Here is a 23,180-nt window from a genome sequence, read left to right as displayed (position 1 = left end):
GCTGAATTTTATGCATATGTATGTATTACAGTTGCTGATTTCTTGCTCTGAGATGAAAGAGGTACTGTTATTCCTCTCCTCATCATTCAGAAACAAGAACAGCAAGGATGCGGGGGAAGAATAAAAACCTTATATCTGAACACAATGTTGGGGGCAGTTATTTGTCAATTCTTTTTTCACTGCTGTGGTACATTTCCACTGCATCCAATTCCCTGGGTGTAAAATGAAGATTATCTTCTCCTCAGAATCTGACAAGTGCAGTAAAAAAAAAAAAAAAGAGCGAGAGAGACACAGTTCTCAGAGTCAAGGCTGGCGCCTCCTTTAATTTGTGCCATTAGGGAATTCCCCTGGACATTTTAAATGGGGAAAGGAAACACAGGCAGTGTTTCTGAATCTTTATATCAAGCAAACGCAGAAGGTTAGTCCAGAACCACTGTATACTACAGTAGGAGCTTGGAAATATATTACATAATTAAAATAAATTATCCAGCATACGAAAGTACCTGTGTCCCTATCAAAATAAAAGCCCTTTTCATTATACATTTCTGGCATAACACAGTTTACTAGAACAATGTAGATCACCATCCTTTGCTTTAAGCACTGCAATTCACTAGGAATTATAGCCAGATCCAAAGCTCAGTGAAGTCTGTGGGAGACTCTCTGTTGACTTCAACAGGTTTTGAATCAGGCCTTCAGTGTTTTGGTGATACCCAATGAGTTTGGTGGATATTTTTGGATGAACTAATAAGTTTTATTAGGGGAGGATATTATATATTTTCTCACTTTGCTTTGTTGAAGGATAGAATAAATGTCAAATATGAATTTAGAAGACTCAGCAGATACACACTGTCAACCAGATTAGATCACAGAGGCAGCATCATATCACCCTGGAGTACTTCATGTAGATTTTCTTCCCTTCTCACTACATGTGAAATCATAATGTTCTTCATTTCGAGCCAGAAGAAGCTTGTTTGGCCACCCACCGCAGGAATAGTCCTTACTGACCAGCTAGTGAAGAGCGCTGGAGGCAGCTGCAGCAGAAGTGACCACATCTCTGACCTCATTCCTCACAGACGATTTGAAGGTGTTAAGAGACGGCCAAATGGGTTGGAGATGGAAATGGAAAGAAATGAAAGTAGCTTTCTGATTAAATGTCATGTACTGTAGCACAGATGCGATACTGTGGTTAATAGAGTGCCTACATCCCATTTGTACAATGGGCGGGGGGTTACTAAACCGTGAACCAAACAGCTAGGGAGGACTCGCCCCAGAAGTAATTTACTTTATCTTTCACAAAAGTGGAGATGTCATAAATATAAAGGGAAGGGTAAACCCCTTTGAAATCCCTCCTGGCCAGGGGAAAGCTCCTCTCACCTGTAAAGGGTTAAGAAGCTAAAGGTAACCTCGCTGGCACCTGACCAAAATGACCAATGAGGAGACAAGATACTTTCAAAAGCTGGGAGGAGGGAGAGGAACAAAGGGTCTGTCTGTAGTCGTCTTGGCCGGGGACAGAACAGGAATGGAGTCTTAGAACTTTTAGTAAGTAATCTAGCTAGGTATGTGTTAGATTATGATTTCTTTAAATGGCTGAGAAAAGCATTGTGCTGAATAGAATAACTATTTCTGTCTGTGTATCTTTTTTGTAACTTAAGCTTTTGCCTAGAGGGGTTCTCTATGTTTTTGAATCTAATTACCCTGTAAGATATCTACCATCCTGATTTTACAGGGGGGATTTCTTTATTTCTATTTACTTCTATTTTTTATTAAAAGTCTTCTTGTAAAAAACTGACTGCTTTTTCATTGTTCTTAGATCCAAGGGTTTGGGTCTGTGGTCACCTATGCAAATTGGTGAGGCTTTTTATCCAACATTTCCCAGGAAAGGGGGGGTGCAAGTGTTGGGAGGATTGTTCATTGTTCTTAAGATCCAAGGGTCTGGGTCTGTAGTCACCTAGGCAAATTGGTGAGGCTTTTTACCAAACCTTGTCCAGGAAGTGGGGTGCAAGGTTTTGGGAAGTATTTTGGGGGGACAGACGTGTCCAAACAGCTCTTCCCCAGTAACCAGTAATTGTTTGGTGGTGGTAGCGGCCATTCCAAGGATAACGGGTGTAATATTTTGTACGTTGGGGAAGTTTTGACCTAAGCTGGTAAAGATAAGCTTAGGAGGTTTTTCATGCAGGTCCCCACATCTGTACCCTAGAGTTCAAAGTGGGGGAGGAACCTTGACATGGTGGCACAGTGGTGGGATTAACCTGAAATCATTTGAGATCCAGTTGAGATTTTTTGAACTAGAAATACAGATTTTAAAAAGGAAATTTTTTTTTCTTTGGAAAGAAAGTCCAGAAAGCAGCTTTGAAACTGAAAGCAGCTTGGTTTCTCTCTGCTTTGTGGCCAAGCAGAGACAAAAGGGGATTATCTTGTGAATTGCAGGTTTTCTTTGCCTGGAGGCAGGGTACTTAACTCCTGCAGGGAAATCTTCCAATCCAGAGGTTTTTTTTTCTTTTCTTCCTAAAAGTAAATAGGGGGTGTGTGTTCTACCCATTTGCTTTTTCTTTGGGCTGGGTAAGCAGGTTTCCAAGTAGTTGGAGGTTTTTTGCTTTAATTTGGGCCCAGAGCAGAGACAAGGGAATTGTCTTTTTCTGTAGGCTGACAATCACTATCAGAGAATAGGTATTCTATTCCAGCACAGCAAAATTTTACAGCCAAGTTTTGTTTGTTTATTTCTAAACCTCGGGTGTAAAGTTAGTTAAAAACAGAGAGGTTAGAATGACCAAATCCTCAGCTCGACTACAGCTGGAATTAGCCAAATTTCAGGCTGAGGAAAGACAAAGGGAACATGAAAGACAGATAGAACTCATGCGGCTGAAGAAGGAACAAGAAAGGGAGGCAGCGAGAGAAGCAGAACAACACCAAGCGGCTGCTCACAGGAGAGCTATGGAAGCAAGGGACAAAGAACTGGAGGAGAAGGAAAAAGAGAGGAAGTATGTGGAGGAGATGGAGAAGATAAAGGCTCAGCAGAATATCCCAACAAACCCTAGTAATCCTTCTCCAAGTACCACTTCCCATCCCAGAAAGTTCCCCACCTACAAGGCAGGCGATGATACTGAGGCCTTCCTAGAAAACTTCGAAAGGGCCTGCCTTGGGTACAACATCTCTACTGACCAATACATGGTAGAGCTGAGGCCGCAGCTCAGTGGACCCTTAGCTGAGGTGGCAGCTGAAATGCCTAAAGAACACATGAACAAGTATGAACTGTTTAAATCCAAGGCGAGAGTCAGAATGGGGATAACACCCGAGCAGTCTCGTCGGAGGTTCAGAGCCCTAAGGTGGAAACCAGACATGTCATTTACCCGACATGCCTACCACATTGTGAAACATTGGGATGCCTGGATATCAGGAGCAAGTGTTGAATCTCCAGTAAATTTGCCCTTCCTAATGCAAATGGAACAATTCTTAGAGGGTGTTCCTGAGGAAATAGAAAGATACATCCTAGATGGGAAACCCAAAACTGTAATTGAGGCAGGAGAGATTGGAGCCAGATGGGTGGAGGTGGCAGAGAAGAAGAAAACTGGTCGCAGTTGGAGCGGAGACCAGAAGGGACCACCCCAGACCACACCTTATTACCGGGGGCCGCCCAAAGCCCCACCTACCTCCCAAAGAACCCTCCAGACCCCTTATCGTCCCACCACCCCGTTCTCCAGCAACCCTCCTCGCCCCAGTGACCCGTCAGCTGGACGATGTTTTAAGTGTAACGAGCTGGGGCATGTAAAGGCCAACTGCCCCAAGAACCCCAACAGATTACAGTTCATTGCACCGGAATCACACCAGAGGTCCACAGGCCCAGATACCTCCCAGATACCCTTGGAGCGGAGGGAAACTGTGAGTGTGGGCGGGAAGAAGGTCACCGCGTGGAGGGACACCGGAGCACAAGTGTCAGCTATCCATGCTTCCTTAGTGGACCCCAATTTAATCAACCCAGAGATCCAAGTGACGATTCAACCCTTCAAGTCCAACTCTTTCAATTTGCCTACAGCCAAGTTGCCTGTCCAGTACAAGGGCTGGTCAGGAATGTGGACTTTTGCAGTCTATGATGATTATCCCATCCCCATGCTGTTGGGGGAAGACTTGGCCAATCATGTGAAGCAGGCCAAGAGGGTGGGAATGGTCACCCGCAGCCAGGCTAAACAAGCCGTGAGGCCTAGCTCTGTTCCGGAAACTTCTATCAGGACCCAGTCAGAGGTGATGGACCTGGACCCCAGGCCAATGTCTGCAACAGCAGTAGTGGATCCAGTCCCAGAGACCCAGACGGAACCAGTCCCAGAACCGGAACCAGCCGAACAACCAACACCAGACCCCGTGTCAGCACTGAATCCAGTACTTGCAACCTCAACACCAGAGGGCCCCACCGAACCTGAACTGGCAGCAGCCGATAACCCGACCCAAGAGGCTCAGCCGGAGCCTGAATCCCAACATAGTGCACCAGCGGAGAGCGGTTCACAGTCAACAGAAACAGCTCCATCCCCTATATCGCTTCCAGAGGGACCAAGCCTAGGTCCACAATCCCATGAGGAACTGATGTCTCCAGCATCAAGGGAACAGTTCCAGACCGAACAGGAAGCAGATGAAAGCCTCCAGAGAGCTTGGACGGCGGCACGGAGCAACCCACCGCCTCTCAGCTCTTCTAATCGATCCAGGTTTGTTGTAGAAAGAGGACTTTTATACAAGGAAACTCTTTCTGGTGGACACCAGGAAGACTGGCATCCTCAGAGACAGTTGGTAGTTCCAACTAAATACCGGGCCAAGCTCTTGAGCTTAGCCCATGATCACCCTAGTGGCCATGCTGGGGTGAACAGGACCAAAGACCGTTTGGGGGGGTCATTCCACTGGGAGGGAATGGGCAAGGATGTTTCTACCTATGTCCAGTCTTGTGAGGTGTGCCAAAGAGTGGGAAAACCCCAAGACCAGGTCAAAGCCCCTCTCCAGCCACTCCCCATCATTGAAGTTCCATTTCAGCGAGTAGCTGTGGATATTCTGGGTCCTTTTCCGAAAAAGACACCCAGAGGAAAGCAGTACATACTGACTTTCATGGATTTTGCCACCCGATGGCCGGAAGCAGTAGCTCTGAGCAACACCAGGGCTATAAGTGTGTGCCAGGCACTAGCAGACATTTTTGCCAGGGTAGGTTGGCCCTCCGACATCCTCACAGATGCAGGGACTAATTTCCTGGCAGGAACTATGAAAAACCTTTGGGAAGCTCATGGGGTAAATCACTTGGTTGCCACTCCTTACCACCATCAAACAAATGGCATGGTGGAGAAGTTTAATGGAACTTTGGGGGCCATGATACGTAAATTTGTAAATGAGCACTCCAATGATTGGGACCTAGTGTTGCAGCAGTTGCTCTTTGCCTACAGAGCTGTACCACATCCCAGTTTAGGGTTTTCCCCATTTGAACTTGTATATGGCCGTGAGGTTAAGGGGCCATTGCAGTTGGTGAAGCAGCAATGGGAGGGATTTACACCTTCTCCAGGAACTAACATTCTGGACTTTGTAACCAACCTACAAAACAGCCTCCGAACCTCTTTAGCCCTTGCTAGAGAAAACTTACAGGATGCTCAAAAAGAGCAAAAAGCCTGGTATGATAAACATGCCAGAGAGCGTTCCTTCAAAGTAGGAGACCAGGTCATGGTCTTAAGGGCGCTCCAGGCCCATAAAATGGAAGCATCGTGGGAAGGGCCATTCACGGTCCAGGAGCGCCTGGGAGCTGTTAATTATCTCATAGCATTCCCCACCTCCAACCGGAAGCCTAAGGTGTACCATATTAATTCTCTAAAGCCCTTTTATTCCAGAGAATTAAAGGTTTGTCAGTTTACAGCCCAGGGAGGAGACGACGCTGAGTGGCCTGAAGGTGTCTACTACGAAGGGAAATGTGCTGGTGGTGTGGAAGAGGTGAACCTCTCCATGACCCTTGGGCGTATGCAGCGACAGCAGATCCAGGAGCTGTGCACTAGCTACGCGCCAACGTTCTCAGCCACCCCAGGACTGACTGAACGGGCATACCACTCCATTGACACAGGTAATGCTCACCCAATTAGGGTCCAACCTTACCGGGTGTCTCCTCAAGCTAAAACTGCTATAGAACGGGAGATCCAGGATATGTTACAGATGGGTGTAATCCACCCCTCTGAAAGTGCATGGGCATCTCCAGTGGTTCTAGTTCCCAAACCAGATGGGGAAATACGTTTTTGCGTGGACTACCGTAAGCTAAATGCTGTAACTCGCCCAGACAACTATCCCATGCCACGCACAGATGAACTATTAGAGAAACTGGGAAGGGCCCAGTTCATCTCTACCTTGGACTTAACCAAGGGGTACTGGCAGGTACCGCTAGATGAATCTGCCAAGGAAAGGTCAGCCTTCATCACACATCTCGGGCTGTATGAATTTAATGTACTCCCTTTCGGGCTGCGAAATGCACCCGCCACTTTCCAAAGACTTGTAGATGGTCTCCTAGCGGGATTAGGAGAATATGCAGTCGCCTACCTTGATGATGTGGCCATATTTTCGGATTCCTGGGCAGACCACCTGGAACATCTACAAAAAGTCCTTGAGCGCATAAGGGAGGCAGGACTAACTGTTAAGGCTAAGAAGTGTCAAATAGGCCTAAACAGAGTGACTTACCTTGGACACCAGGTGGGTCAAGGAACTATCAGCCCCCTACAGGCCAAAGTGGATGCTATCCAAAAGTGGCCTGTCCCAAAGTCAAAGAAACAGGTTCAATCCTTCTTAGGCTTGGCCGGTTATTACAGACGATTTGTACCGCACTACAGCCAAATCGCTGCCCCACTGACAGACCTAACCAAAAAGAAACAGCCAAATGCTGTTCAGTGGACCGGAAAGTGTCAGAAGGCCTTTAACAAGCTTAAAGCGACACTCATGTCTGACCCTGTACTAAGGGCCCCAGACTTTGACAAACCGTTCCTAGTAACCACAGATGCATCCGAGCGTGGTGTGGGAGCAGTTTTAATGCAGAAAGGACCTGATCAAGAATTCCACCCTGTAGTGTTTCTCAGCAAAAAACTGTCTGAGAGGGAAAGCAACTGGTCAGTCACTGAAAAAGAATGTTATGCCATTGTCTACGCTCTGGAAAAGCTACGCCCATATGTTTGGGGACGGCGTTTCCACCTGCAAACCGACCATGCTGCACTAAAGTGGCTTCACACCGTCAAAGAAACTAACAGAAAACTTCTTCGGTGGAGTTTAGCTCTCCAAGATTTTGATTTCGACATCCAACACATCTCAGGAGCTTCTAACAAAGTGGCTGATGCACTCTCCCGTGAAAGTTTCCCAGAATCAACTGGTTAAAATCGTCCTTGAGATGTGGAAAATATTGTTAGCCTTTATGTACTTGGTAGTATATTTAGAGATGCATGTGTCTTATTAACTCTGTTTTCCTAGAGCTCCAGGAAGAAATCCCAGCCAGTGTTTCACCCTAGCTGAGATTTGGGGGGCGTGTCATAAATATAAAGGGAAGGGTAAACCCCTTTGAAATCCCTCCTGGCCAGGGGAAAGCTCCTCTCACCTGTAAAGGGTTAAGAAGCTAAAGGTAACCTCGCTGGCACCTGACCAAAATGACCAATGAGGAGACAAGATACTTTCAAAAGCTGGGAGGAGGGAGAGGAACAAAGGGTCTGTCTGTAGTCGTCTTGGCCGGGGACAGAACAGGAATGGAGTCTTAGAACTTTTAGTAAGTAATCTAGCTAGGTATGTGTTAGATTATGATTTCTTTAAATGGCTGAGAAAAGCATTGTGCTGAATAGAATAACTATTTCTGTCTGTGTATCTTTTTTGTAACTTAAGCTTTTGCCTAGAGGGGTTCTCTATGTTTTTGAATCTAATTACCCTGTAAGATATCTACCATCCTGATTTTACAGGGGGGATTTCTTTATTTCTATTTACTTCTATTTTTTATTAAAAGTCTTCTTGTAAAAAACTGACTGCTTTTTCATTGTTCTTAGATCCAAGGGTTTGGGTCTGTGGTCACCTATGCAAATTGGTGAGGCTTTTTATCCAACATTTCCCAGGAAAGGGGGGGTGCAAGTGTTGGGAGGATTGTTCATTGTTCTTAAGATCCAAGGGTCTGGGTCTGTAGTCACCTAGGCAAATTGGTGAGGCTTTTTACCAAACCTTGTCCAGGAAGTGGGGTGCAAGGTTTTGGGAAGTATTTTGGGGGGACAGACGTGTCCAAACAGCTCTTCCCCAGTAACCAGTAATTGTTTGGTGGTGGTAGCGGCCATTCCAAGGATAACGGGTGTAATATTTTGTACGTTGGGGAAGTTTTGACCTAAGCTGGTAAAGATAAGCTTAGGAGGTTTTTCATGCAGGTCCCCACATCTGTACCCTAGAGTTCAGAGTGGGGGAGGAACCTTGACAGGAGATTAATCCTGTAAACCATTATTCACATCAACAATCCTTTCCCGATTATTATGTATTTTATGGTAGCACCTAGATGCCCCAATCAAGAAGGGGCAATGCAAGAAGCAGTGTGGCCTAGTGTGAGCAGAGCATTGGCCTGGGACTCAGGAAGCCTGAATTTTATTCCTGGCTCTGCTACTGGGTGACCTGGGCCAAAGCACATTGGGGCTCTGTACCTCAGTTTCCCCATCTCCAAAATGGGGCTAATGGTACTAATGTTGTTGGTAAAGCACTTTGAGAGCTACTGATGAAGAGGTAGGTATTATTATTGCTGTGCAAGGCTCTGTCCAGAGGCATTTTAAAAGACAGCCCTTACCCTGGAGAGCTGACAATCTAATTAAATAGGATAGAGGAAGGAGAAATAGAGGCACAGAGAGGTGATTTGACTTGCCCAAAGTTGTGCAACAGATCAGCGGAAGAGCTGGGAATAGAACGCAGGTCTCCCGCTTCTCATTGTGGTGCTCTGTGCATCTTTCAAGTATTCCTCACTATGTCAAGGGGACTATTTCTGCCTATTTTTCTACTATTAACTGTCAGCAATAAAAACAGAAATTGATTTTTTAAGAATGTTAAAATAATATTAAGGGCTACATTTGGGGTCAGGGACCATCTTTTTTGTTCTGTTTGTATAGCACCTAGCACAATGGGGCCCTTATCCATGGCTAGGCCTCCTAGGTCCCACAGTAATATAAATCACAAATGTTAATACAGTTTTAAAAGAAAGACAAAACAAGCATGCCAGCCCTAATATATGTATTACCATAGCATGTGCAATTATTACTGCAACCCCTCTGCTTTTGTATCAGGTAGGTGTGACCCCACTGCAAAGACAGAAGACTGTGTGTGCACTTGACAGCTGTAAAACTGCTTCCTACCCTTGAAAGAGGGAGGAAATATATACCTGAGCCCCCAAAGCATCTGTGTATGCACATGCATTGACGATGAGGTTGATCCACCCATAATTCTATTCTAGTATGTGCTAGAGGAAATTGTATATGCAATAGAACCGTGCTAATTTGCACTTCACATCCGATAATTTGCAGACAAAACCCCAATGGCCTCTCCTCACTGCTTAGCAAAGATTTAATAAGAGGGAGTTGCATTGAGGTCTACTGGTATTAAGACTTTAATGATTATTATAGGAAGCATTTTTATATATTATTCGTTTTAAAAACTGTCCTGCAGAAGATTGGCTAGCAGGCCATGGAATACTCTTAAAAATGATGTAATGACCCTAGCTTTACATTTGTGATGTAAATTTTGATTATTCAGAAAGCAAATTTTGGGTAATTAAAATATTTAGGTTAAAATTGTGGCTTTGGACAAGCCCCGTGTAAGAGTCAGCACATTGTTGCATTGCCCCAGAAGCAACCCAAGAACTGGGCTATGACAGAGTCACAGTCTATCCCTTCGTTCCCCTCTATTCCAGGAGGCATGAGAAGAAGGAAGGAAATATAGTTCAGATTTTTAAGTCACAAAAGAAGAGTGATCCTGGGAATTTCCAAGCCATGACTGAGATGTTCAGTGCTGCCTAAGGGATTTGAACACCTAAATCCCAGTGCAGTTCATGAGAACTGGCCATCTCTAGGAAGCTTTGAAAAGTTCAGCACCTAATTCCAGTTTCTACCCTTTGTGAAATAATGTGACAATGTTATGAGAAACAAATCTGTAAACATATAGATCCTGATCTAACTCCTACTGAGTTAGGTGTTAGGTCAAGCGTTTGAAGGAAAATAGCCATACAGACTAGACTTGGGAACTTTCCAGCAAAACTTTGTGTCAGAAAATGTGAATTCATCAAAACAAAAACTTTTGGGCACTCTCGCCAAATCTCTCATTTGAAAAAATTTTGAAAAAAAGTTTTGAAATTGTCAAAACATCTCATTCCAACTTTTTAGACACCAAATGTTTCTTTTTTGGGTTCTAAATGACTTTTTGTTCTAAATTTCATTGATTTCTACTAAAAAAGCTGAAAAATTTAAAAAGGTCAGAATCAAAATGAAATGTTTTGAAATTAGCAAAGTAGGAGTGTTGGCCCTGCCCCTGCAGCACCAGGTCTTCCGTAGATGCTAAGTTCTGATGAGAGAACTAGCCATTTTCCAACTTCCATATACTGGCAGTAAAAGGCTCCCTAACCTTTCTTGCAGAGCCCTCCTGCCCCATGCAGAGAATGGCACCATTTAGCCATTTTACTCTGGCACTGTCTTTTATACGATTGTGTATTTTGAGACCTATTTTAATGCAAAAGAAAATGATCTGGTATTGCAAATAGAGTAACAGAATTGTCTTTCCAACATTAACGATTCCACAGTCTGTTTTAACAGATAGAGGAATAAGTTGAACATTTTTTTCTTGTTTAAAAAAAATACTTCACCAACCTGACATCCACGAAAGCTGCTACCGCAGAGCCGGATTTAAACACTGCATAATCTTTCCCAGAGACTTTTTCAAACAAAGATGTTGTGGTTTTATTTGGTTTCTGTTTAACTCTCCTGAGAGGCCTCTTCTTTAAATCCAGACATGAAAAATACATTCTAAATTCAGCCACAGAGATTTCAGAAAAGGGGGATGCAATGAGGCAGCATTTCATTTGCAAGTTTTTTACATTTTAACCGTGTCCGTTCAACAAACAGTATTGTAAATTCTGCTCCGTACAAGAGACTGATTCTTTAAAATATCTATATGTCTTTCCACAAATAACAGATGAAAGCAAACAGGGAGAATGGGAGAGACTGATCCAACCAGAAAAGCCAATAAATAGATGTATGGATATGGCAAAAAAAGAAGAAACCAGAATCCAATAGGTGGTCTAATTACTGTCATGGGAAGATTACTACTAAGTTGGAATAAAGAAAACAAGATAAAGTTTACATGTTTTCTAGTCATTTTTTAAGATTATTTTGTTCAAAGTCTAAGAAGGAAAAGGCAAATTTGATAGAAAGCACTAGGATTTTGTTGCATTTTCTGAGAGCTTTTCCATGATAAATATATCCCAGATTCTTTTAAACCAAATATTTGTACCTGGGGGTTCTGTTTCAGATGTGCAGCTCTTGGATAGCTCTCTGCTCCCACTGAGTGTAAAGTAGATTCGTAAGCATAGAAACAAGCTACAGTGTGTGGGATTAAATAATAAACTTAATGAAGGATCTAAAATAACCGCATTCTTACTATTTCAAAGGGATCTTGGGAATCAGAAACACCCTGGATCAATGAAAACAGATTTTTTACCATCATATATTTATCAAAATGAATAGGCAATATACACATACAGCAGTGCATTCTATTTAAGGTTGCCCTCAAAGAGTATCTGTCTACGGTACTAAAATGGTTTCTGCTTTCATTACCATAGAGTATCTAAGCACCTCACAACTGCTAATTTAGGAATACTCCCAACACTCCTGTGAGGTAAGGCAATACTATTACCCCCATTTTACAGATGGGTAATTGAGGCACTGATATTGAGTGATTCACCAAAAGTCACACAAGAAGTCTGTGACAAGGCAGGGAATTGAAACCAGGTCTCCCAAATACTAGACTAGCTCTGTAACTACTTGAACATCTTCCCTTTCCTACTATGCCTATGTGAAAGCATGATCTGGTAGAGAATGTAGCGACACATTTGCTTAGCCGTGTAAGTTATATGACGGAGCATAATGCCTCTTCATAGGCTCCTGCTCTAACATTCCCTGTGGTTTTGGGCACAATTCAAGCTGTTGGGTTTGATCAGGAAAATCTGGGTCCCGGCAATCCCAATTCATTGACTCACCTGACCTCATCCACCACTTTGTATTTGATACTATGTCAAGAAAAATTAAATATTCTGTTACAGTCGGGTCAAACATGTTCCCACTGTATGCAAGCCATCATTTTCCAATGGCCCCTTCGATTCCTTTTCCTTATGCCCTAACCAAGGCTTGCGCTGAGGAAGACACCTCTCCTTATATTTATTAAAGTATTTAACCCTGGTAATTGAATTCCCAGCCCACCACCCATGGCTTCAATTTGAGAATAGGAGAAACTGGACTGGCAGTTGTAATACCACAGGGCCATGAAGCAGGAGGTACTTGCCCCAGGTCAGGCACATGTTTCACAGAGGTGTTTAGTGCTTGAGATGCTGAGAGGATAAAACCAGCTCTTGGATGTCTTGTTGTCACTTAATGGCATGTAGCATTGTTTGCTCAAGCTCTTTATGACTGGGCATGTGACACATGCTTTGCATACCCCCTGTGTGTGCCCCTGCTGGCATTTGCCATGTTCCACAGATGGATCAGCAGTGGTAAACATACAAACATGCATATGTGGAACACAGGTGTTTAATTCTGCATTTGCTACCAAGCTAGCCAGAAGCAGACAGGTCTGCATACTCTTCTTCTAACACAGAGAAAGCTCAGGGCAAAGCCACTTAATCTTACTGCCTATCTCTGACTTTGAATCATTATCAGGCCATATACACACAACATGCTCAAACAACAACTCTGACCATTTTAGTTCTAGAGCTTAATGAGATTCAAAAAATGTAATCTAGTATATAGACTTCTGAACCCCCACATCCTTCTTATTTTTAAACAAACTCATTGTATACGAAATTCTTTGTTCAAATCCCTTGTGTGTAAAAAAAGTAAAGGCCCCTCCAGGTTGGCAGAAGGCCTGTATAATTTGTCGCTGGTAGCTAAAACTATTGCAATTAGCAAATTTAGGCTATGGGATGGAGCCAGCAAAAAATGAAACATTGCTTTTTGCTGCCAACATTTGCGTCACCCTGCTGAGCTCGTGTTATCAAATACCTAAAAGGAGAACTAGTCAATTGGAATGCATCAATTCTGCATTTTGCTCCCAGAAAGGCTACCATGAGCTCTGCCCTGCATCATTTTTATGACTCTTATGTGTTTTAGCCTGATTGCAATGAAACCATGTTGGAATTATGATGAGATGGGGGGGGTCTACGGCCCTGAAACTGCAGTGCACTTTCTGCACTGTATATGATCAATAGCCAATAATTCTTGGCAATGGAATGAAACACCACTGAAAAGGAAAATCTAAATTCAGGCACTAGATTCTCTCCTGCACTGAAATCTGCTTGCTGCCTACAGAGTCGGGGCGGGGGGGTGCGGGGGGAGGAGATTGTCAGGGGGCTGGTTAGGACTCCCTGATTCTGAAGACACAGCTGCTCTGGACCTAGTATAACTTTAAGCAGCTGTGTCTTCAGATTCACAGAGCTACTCCATCTTTATGCAAGTCTGCACGGTCCTTAAAGGACCATATGCCGGATGAGAATCAGCAAAGTAGAACTATGCTTTGCCCTGCCCCTGTCCTGCCCCTTTTAGCCCCCAATATGCTCCTTCCCTTCCCCAAAATAGCGATGCCAGGGTAGGATGAGATGTCTGTTAAAGGAATTAGCTCCACTGGCTTTACCCCAGCTGAGAACTGCCCTCACTAGGGGAATTGTTATCTGATTTCTTACAGCCAGCTGCCAGATCCATTGTGCCACCTGAGCAGAACGAAGAAGACAGATCACAGAAGAGAACCTGGCCCTCGATTTGTCTCTTCCCCTCCCTCCAGCAAAAGTTTTGTTGTCATATTTTCATGTTAAGGTAGCATCATACACTAAGGGCCTGGGTTCTGCTTGCATTTACTTCAACAGGATCAGGATCAAACTGCAACAGAGGAATTCTGACCTCCGTTACCCTGGAGCAATCCAAACAAAATCAGACATGCCCATGCAAAGCCATTGATGGCAGAGCCTCTGTGGGTAACTACGGACAGAATTTGGCCTCTGCTTTTCTGTTTTTCAGGTAGCACTCTGGGAAGAGGAGCAGTAAAATACAATTCTATCATCTCCACTATGAACAGCAAAATTCAGCCTTCAGGGGAGACACGGCTCTTGATGGCTTTAAATGTGGCCTTCAGTCACGAGTTGAGCATTTAGCCAAAGCCACCCAGTGAAAGAGGAAACCAGTCTTTGTGTCTTTAAAAAGCATCGGTAGCTGACCGTTCTGTCATACTGACAAAACCTCTGGCTGCTTTGAGCTCCATACTATTTGTCATTCTAGAACTACTACAGATGCATTGCACCAGCTTATCTGGTACCCTAAAGCTTGTGGATTTATGTACTACAAAGTCTATTTATAAAACCTACAATAGTTTGAGCACCATTTCTTCACAATAAATTTTGCTTTCGACATCCCAGGATTTTCCTTCTGCTGATTTGTCACATCCTGAGCCACTTCAGAGGAATGGAATCCTGTCAGATGTGCCCAGGAAGTAGAAGGATAACAAATACCCAGTGTTTGACTAAAGATATTCATAATGTGGCACAGCTTCTCTGTAAAGATATTCACACTTCGTACTACGATCGCACATGAGTGGATGATGGGCTTCAGCGGAGCTGGATAGTATATTGGAGTTTGCCTGATCACTGATGATTTAAATGGAAAGGCTCTGTACAATGGGAATAAAGTCAAACGGTGTAAAACAGAGTTAGGCAAATTAGCCCTGGGTACTAACAGCTCTTAGTGCTTGATTTTGCAACCTCTATTCATGCACGTAATATTTACTTATATGAGAAGTCCCAAAAACTTCAGAAAGAAAAGGAGTACTTGTGGCACCTTAGAGACTAACCAATTTATTAGAGCATAAGCTTTCGTGAGCTACAGCTCAGCTAGGGTGAAACACTGGCTGGGATTTCTTCCTGGAGCTCTAGGAAAAACAGAGTTAATAAGACACATGCATCTCTAAATATACTACCAAGTACATAAAGACTAACAATATTTTCCACATCTCAAGGACGATTTTAACCAGTTGATTCTGGGAAACTTTCACGGGAGAGTGCATCAGCCACTTTGTTAGAAGCTCCTGAGATGTGTTGGATGTCGAAATCAAAATCTTGGAGAGCTAAACTCCACCGAAGAAGTTTTTTGTTAGTTTCCTTGATGGTGTGAAGCCACTTCAGTGCAGCATGGTCGGTTTGCAGGTGGAAACGCCGTCCCCAAACATATGGGCGTAGCTTTTCCAGAGCATAGACAATGGCGTAACATTCTTTTTCAGTGACTGACCAGTTGCTTTCCCTCTCAGACAGTTTTTTGCTGAGAAACACTACAGGGTGGAATTCTTGATCAGGTCCTTTCTGCATTAAAACTGCTCCCACACCACGCTCGGACACATCTGTGGTTACTAGGAACGGTTTGTCAAAGTCTGGGGCCCTTAGTACAGGGTCAGACATGAGTGTCGCTTTAAGCTTGTTAAAGGCCTTCTGACACTTTTCGGTCCACTGAACAGCATTTGGCTGTTTCTTTTTGGTTAGGTCTGTCAGTGGGGCAGCGATTTGGCTGTAGTGCGGTACAAATCGTCTGTAATAACCGGCCAAGCCTAAGAAGGATTGAACCTGTTTCTTTGACTTTGGGACAGGCCACTTTTGGATAGCATCCACTTTGGCCTGTAGGGGGCTGATAGTTCCTTGACCCACCTGGTGTCCAAGGTAAGTCACTCTGTTTAGGCCTATTTGACACTTCTTAGCCTTAACAGTTAGTCCTGCCTCCCTTATGCGCTCAAGGACTTTTTGTAGATGTTCCAGGTGGTCTGCCCAGGAATCCAAAAATATGGCCACATCGTCAAGGTAGGCGACTGCATATTCTCCTAATCCCGCTAGGACACCATCTACAAGTCTTTGGAAAGTGGCGGGTGCATTTCGCAGCCCGAAAGGGAGTACATTAAATTCATACAGCCCGAGATGTGTGATGAAGGCTGACCTTTCCTTGGCAGATTCATCTAGCGGTACCTGCCAGTACCCCTTGGTTAAGTCCAAGGTAGAGATGAACTGGGCCCGTCCCAGTTTCTCTAATAGTTCGTCTGTGCGTGGCATTGGATAGTTGTCTGGGCGAGTTACAGCATTTAGCTTACGGTAGTCCACGCAAAAACGTATTTCCCCATCTGGTTTGGGAACTAGAACCACTGGAGATGCCCATGCACTTTCAGAGGGGCGGATTACACCCATCTGTAACATATCCTGGATCTCCCGTTCTATAGCAGTTTTAGCTTGAGGAGACACCCGGTAAGGTTGGACCCTAATTGGGTGAGCTGTAGCTCACGAAAGCTTATGCTCTAATAAATTGGTTAGTCTCTAAGGTGCCACAAGTACTCCTTTTCTTTTTGCGAATACAGACTAACACGGCTGTTACTCTAAAAACTTCAGAGGGGCTTCTAATCTGTGTTAGGTTTATTTATTTCTGGGTGGCAGAAATGGGCTCTTAGACCTTAATACTTAAACAGCCATTCTAAGCATGCACTATAGTATCTGTTTCTGGCTCTTTTAATTGCTAGGAATATTTGCAGTTACACTGTCACCTTGGAAAGTGAGTGTGCGGAGGGGGGGAGGTAAGGATGTAAGGTGTAGAGTACTTGGAAGACAGTGTATTCTAGCGGTGGTAGCAAAGAACCGGGAGGCAGAAATAGGGGAATTTCAATGGAAGTTAGGAGCCTACATACCTTTGTGGATCTCAGCCCAAATCACTGTGAGCCAGATGCCAATGTCTCTGCTCACATTGAATAGAGCTTTATTCCATCAGAGTTCAACTAAAGGCAATGGTGCTACTTGTGGAGTTAAGTAGCTGGGTCACTGGTTTCAATTAAATTGTTGATACAAAACCGGTGATTCACCCCATGCACAAGTGAGAAGGATTCAGGGGCATTTCATCAGAGGACGTTGTAGACAGAAAAGCCCAACACTCACTGTGTGGGTGCCAACAGCCTCTGCAAAGCTCAGCTTTTGCATCCAAATAAACATTTTGTGACATGTATCTGCATGTGAATAACTTGTTTCCCAGGTCCCTTCAGCTCCCTTTAACTTTTGATTGCCAGAGCTACAGCCAATATTGCAAGATTTTTAAACAGGAGGCAACACAGCAAAATAATCAGCATCTGAGAACACGGTGCTGCTATGCAAAGTCTCCCCATGCTTCCCCAAAGAGCTGAACAAGAAAGGGACCTCCACCAGCCTTTTGGGATGGAAGCCTGACAGAAAACAGGATTGCTTAGGACGTATCAGACACCATGTATTTGTCACTCTGTATCGTTTTTCTTTTTAATTCTATTCCATTCAACATATGTTTACGGTAACTCTTCCTTCATGGCTGTTTTATCTAGTGCTGATGCAGAGGGATTTGAAGGGAAGTATCTAGGATCAGGGGCAGGAGGAGAAACAGAGCTGTGCAAGCCAGATGGGAGGCGTGGAGGGAGAAGGACAGAGACCAAGCTTTACAATAGCACACAACCAGAGCGCACAGGGCAGTGCTTGCATTCAAACCATTTAACCACGGGAACGCCAGGCTTTGTTATCTTCTATGGCTACCCCAGAGCAGAGGCCATGCAGGTCTTTTGTGGGGAGGAGAGCCTTTAATAATTACTTCTGAGTACATTTCAGTTTACTTCTGCATAGGTAGCTTAAAATAATTCATTTTAAAGCTACAAACCATCAGCCAATTTCTTTTGATGCATGGGCTCTTCTCCAGATCCCAGCACCCTGCAACAGCCACAGGGTTTTTCCTCTATTCCTTGCCTCTGTCTAGTCACCTGAGCTCTTCTTCTCTCTCAGCCCGCCCTTCCCATCCCCCCCAGACCCCTGTTCCTGGCCTTCAGATAAGCAGCGGCAGATTTTCAACCCAGCAGCCTCCCAAAGCTTCAGCAGTTCTGTTTTCTTTTGCTTTTTAAGTCATTTCAGTCATTGTCACTGCTGATGCTGCCTCAGACTAGCCCACATTGGTATTTCATTATTAAACTGCAGCTCACACCACAGCCCTATCTACAGTACTAGGCTGATGAGCACTATAGGAATGGCTCCACATAATAAATTATATCCATCTCGGGTCGCTCCCAGCCTCCCCACCCAGTAGGTATTCAGTGCATGGCAAATGCAGAGCAGCTGCATTTTCTTCTAAGCGGCTTAAAAATATCACAAGGGTGGGTGGTTGCCACAAGGTAGGGAAAGGTTTGTAGGTACTGTAGGAGGCAGCCCAATGTATCTGAGCAACTATCTGCTTGCATGACGGTCCTTTTCTCAATAAAAATGAAATCAAAGCAACAACTATAATTTCCTCCTCATTGCAGGGCTTCAGAAGTCAAGAGTGTCTGGAGTCACTTGGTGTTTGCTCTTTATGACAGAAATGCACCATGCAGTTTTTAATTGGGAAATGCATCACATCCAGCATTCACCTATCATCTGGCAAAGTTCAGACACAGCACTCGTTCAGAATCCTAGCCTGGAAAGAACAGACTGCAGATGCCTTTTGAATTTCAGCCCATCCCACTTCATTAATATTTGCCCTCCATATTGTCTTTCTGACCCTCCTCTGTGATACAGCGTGAGCTAATGCCTTTGACCACTGCTGACATTGTCTGTTCATCAGAGACTATGGATACTTTCAGCTAGTGAAAATTATGGGCCATTTTCTATGCTACTCAATTTGTTGCACTGATATCTGTGTCCGTTTGGAAAGGGAAGCTTAGGAGAGAGTGGGCTTTAGTACAAAACTCTACAGTTGCTATTTGCTGGGATTGGTGCAAATCTCTTTTTGCTTTTGGTTCAGAAGGGGCTTAGTCAAACCCTGGATCCAAAATTCTCATCCAGATCTGCACTTCATCTCTCTATAATGAATAAAACTTCACTTCCTGGTCCAGATCCAAACTCGCTATCTCCACAATAGGCAAAATAAAAAACCTGGAATCGGAACATTCCCAAAATCAGGATCTATCCTGACATCTTCAAACAGGGCGCTGGAACTAGAGGTGGTGAGGGTGCACCATCATAGACAGGGTTTACAGTTTGATTCAATGGCTTTCAGCACCGCCACTATATAAATTGTCCCAACGCCACTGTCTCCAAAGTTAGGCGAGTATGGAGTCCGTCTTGAGATCTGTCTCATTACAGAGATGGTTTCAAGCTGCAAACTCAGACTGAATCCCAGACCTGGATCCAGAACTCAGATCCAAGTCCTGAAGGCCAATCCTGCTCCCATTGAAACAAAGACAAAGTTTCTATTAACTTCCATGGGAGCAGGAACAGACCATGGTTCAGGCCTCACCTCCTGAATTTCAAACAAATCCAAAATCACAAAACAAAGCATAGCTGAAACCACCACCATTTTGCCAGGTCTTATAACTGTTGGAATATCGCCTGCTTGACTCACTCAAAACTAGACCCACACTTGCTAGAAATTTGATTCAGGCTGACCAAAGCTTTTTACTTAAATCTTGGCCTAAATTCATTCAAAATATGGCATAGATTTGCTTGAAACTTTGTCAAGCCTGACCTTAAAAACCTCAAAGGAAGGAGATTCCACCACCTCCCTAGGTAACCCATTCCAGTGCTTCACCACCCTCCTAGTGAAAACGTTTTTCCTAATATCCAAACTAAACCTCCTCCACTGCAACTTCAGACCATTACTCCTTGTTCTGTCATCTGCTACCACTGAGAATAGTCTAGAGCCATCCTATTTGGAACCCCCTTTCAGGTAGTTGAAAGCAGCTATCAAATCCCACCTCATTCTTCTCTTCCGCAGACTAAATAATCTCAGTTTCCCCAGCCTCTCCTCATAAGTCATGTGCTCCAGACCCCTAATCATTTTTGTTGGACTCTTGCCAATTTTTCCACATCCTTCTTGTAGTGTGGGGCCCAAAAGTGGACACAGTACTCCAGATGAGGCCTCACCAATGTCGAATAGAGGGGAACGATCACGTCCCTCGATCTGCTGGCAATGCCTCTACTTATACATCCCAAAATGCCTTGGCCTTCTTGGCAACAAGGGCACACTGTTGACTCATATCCAGCTTCTCGTCCACAGCTTCTAGGTCCTTTTCTGCAGAACTGCTGCCTAGCCGCTTGGTCCCCAGCCTGTAGCGGTGCATGGGATTCTTCCGTCCTAAGTGCAGGACTCTGCACTTGTCCTTGTTAAACCTCATCAGATTTCTTTTGGCCCAATCCTCTAATTTGTCTAGGTCCCTCTGTATCCTATCCCTACCCTGCAGCATATCTACCACTCCTCCCAGTTTAGTGTCATCTGCATCCACATTGCAGAAGGGCTTAGTCCCCAGGGTACATAATAGATGTAACCCCATCTTTGGATTCTGCTGCTCTTGGAATGCTGGACTGAGCCTCTAGGAGACCTATCCTATGGACAACAACAACAACGGCTCCAGGGTCCTCTGCCACCATTTCCAGCAACAATGGAGTCTGGGGTGGGAACAGAATAGACTGGAAACTCCTGCAAAAGCCAAGGGAGGTTTCTGATGGAGTGATCTATATAGGCTGTTTATCGGGCCAGTTATGAGCCAGGAGTGCTCAATCCCTCGCTGCAAGGGGACAGCCAGATTCAGAGGCAAAGGAACTAGGCTTGGTTTTGCTTTTTCAGGTTTTGAGCTTGGATCTGAGAGAGAAGCAGAACAGCTCAGGGAGTCTCTGATTTACTTTCCCTCCCCTCAAAGGGAAACACTGAGCTGGTGTGGGATCTAGCATGTGGTCAGACTGCTCCAACCCTGCACAGGACAGTGGCCTGACAGGCAGAGATTTGACCTGCCCAACTCAGAGGTGAAAACACGGTGAAAGCCAGCCAACATCTGTAACACTGCTACATTTGTCTCCGACGCATCCTACACTTTCTATATGCCTGGGATGAGGCCAAGGGGCGAGATGGGGGTTGTGGTACATTTGTGAATAGTGGGAGGCAGGGAAATTGTTATATTGTTGAAGTTTTAGTATCTCAGTTAATCTTAACCCTTTCCTCCCTAGAGCCTCTGTTTCCTCACCTCAATATAGTCCTCTTTGTTACATTGTTAATTTTGGGTGTTTCATTTCATGTTGTTGGAGTTTGTATTAAAGAATTTTCTTCTTTGTGTAATGGGTCATACTCTTCGTTAAGAACAGTAGTATTACTTATTTTCCCAAAGGACAGCACTCCTTGTGTCCCAGACATGGGGGGTGGGGGAGGGAGGAGAGCTGGGGAACCCAGCCCAACAGGACCCAACCCCCTATGAGATGAGGGAAGAAGCCACACCATGTAACACAAACACCAGGGAGGAAATTTGAGCCTCACCTAGGGGGAGGGGCTACATAGAGTTTTTAGGATGGTATGATGAAGTCTACACAGGAGTTTGGTAATTAATTAACCAATACATTCATTCTCATTCAGAACAAAAATTCTCCTCAGCTTCCATTCACTCCTTCTATAATTCCTATTGTTCTTTATAATGTATGAACATGTATATTCAACTCTCCTATGTTACATTAACTCTCATCTAACTTATATTTATGGTGAGAATATTAATCTTACAATAATGGCCAGCATTTTCAAAAGCAGCAACTAATTTGGGGTGCTTCAATTTTTTGGGTCCCCAGCCCCTCAGCTTTGCACCTGTTTTTGAGAGGCACCAAGCACTCACAGCTCCCATAGACTTCTAATTGACCAAAGTCTCCAGTGACTGCAAAAAGGTTTTAGAGAGTGAAAACTGCTGATTTGCAAGGGAATATTTGTCACCCAGTGCCCGCGAGACTCGATGCTTACACCAGCAAGTTTCTACTACCAGCATACTAACTCTTGTCAAAAAAACAGTTTGGGTAACTGGGCTTGGTGAAATAACACTGTCAAGAGCCTTCTCTTAAAGTGAACATGGCAATCGGCCTCGTTCAATACTTACTTTGTTATTTGCTCATCACGACAAATGATAATCAGATTACCATGGGTCGATTTTCTTGAGAGGTCACACCAGGGTATGTGACGCCCTGGTGCCCGCATGACAAGGCGGGCCCAGCATGTTCCTCTTAGATTAGGGATGTTTTCTATTGTGACTTTATCAAGAGAGTTTTACATTTATAATTACAATACAGTGACTGTACAAAATACAGACCATGGCATATGGCCACAGAGCAATATACCAATTCTGCAAAGTGAAGGCTTAAAGTAATACATTCAACACAAAAAAAGAGTCACAAACATCTCAAAGAGTCCAATTTCTTCCTTTGTCAGGGCTTTCAGTGGAATGATGAGATATTTCTAGCCGGCACCTATGTGACATTTCTCAGGATTAAAGCGGATTAGCATCTCCACCATAAAGTCTCACCCAGCTAGTTCATGTAGGAAGGACTGAGACACATCGTATCACATGCTGTAGATTATAAGGCTCTCAGTGTTGTACTTTAAAGAGGCAAAATGCTGAGATAAATGTTACTTCGAATGTGAGATACTTTTTCCTGGATTATAAAAAAAAATTTTAAATGTATCCTGAGGATTCTTTGTAAATTAGCCAGCTCCCTCTGATACACCCACTGCTTCCCTACAGCAACACAAAGAATATGGTAACACTCATTAGAGTGTTACACAAGGGAAAAGTCTAATTGCTGGATTTACATTTTGTAGGCAATGCGTATTTATACTAATAATTCTATTTTGTGCTGCTTTACTAGTCAGAGAAGAAAAGAGCATATTCTATTATCCTTCAGGCCTCAAGCACTGAGTTGGCTCTAACAGATCTTGGAGAGATGGGCTTTCATATAATTGGCATCTACCCCCACAATGCTCTTGATGTTCAAGCATATTTCCAGTAGTTCACAAGGAGGGCATGTGATTCCCTAAGGATTTTCAACCTTTAATATTTCTTCTGTCTTAGGGACCATCTACTTATCTCATCATTACTGCAAAGCTAGCCCCTTTGCTGATTGAAGTGGG

This window comes from Lepidochelys olivacea (genome assembly GCF_965140295.1).
Source record: "Lepidochelys olivacea isolate rLepOli2 genome assembly, chromosome: 6".
Lineage (NCBI taxonomy): Eukaryota > Metazoa > Chordata > Testudines > Cheloniidae > Lepidochelys > Lepidochelys olivacea.
The sequence above is the reverse complement of the archived record's forward strand: the minus strand, read 5'-3'. Positions refer to the sequence as shown.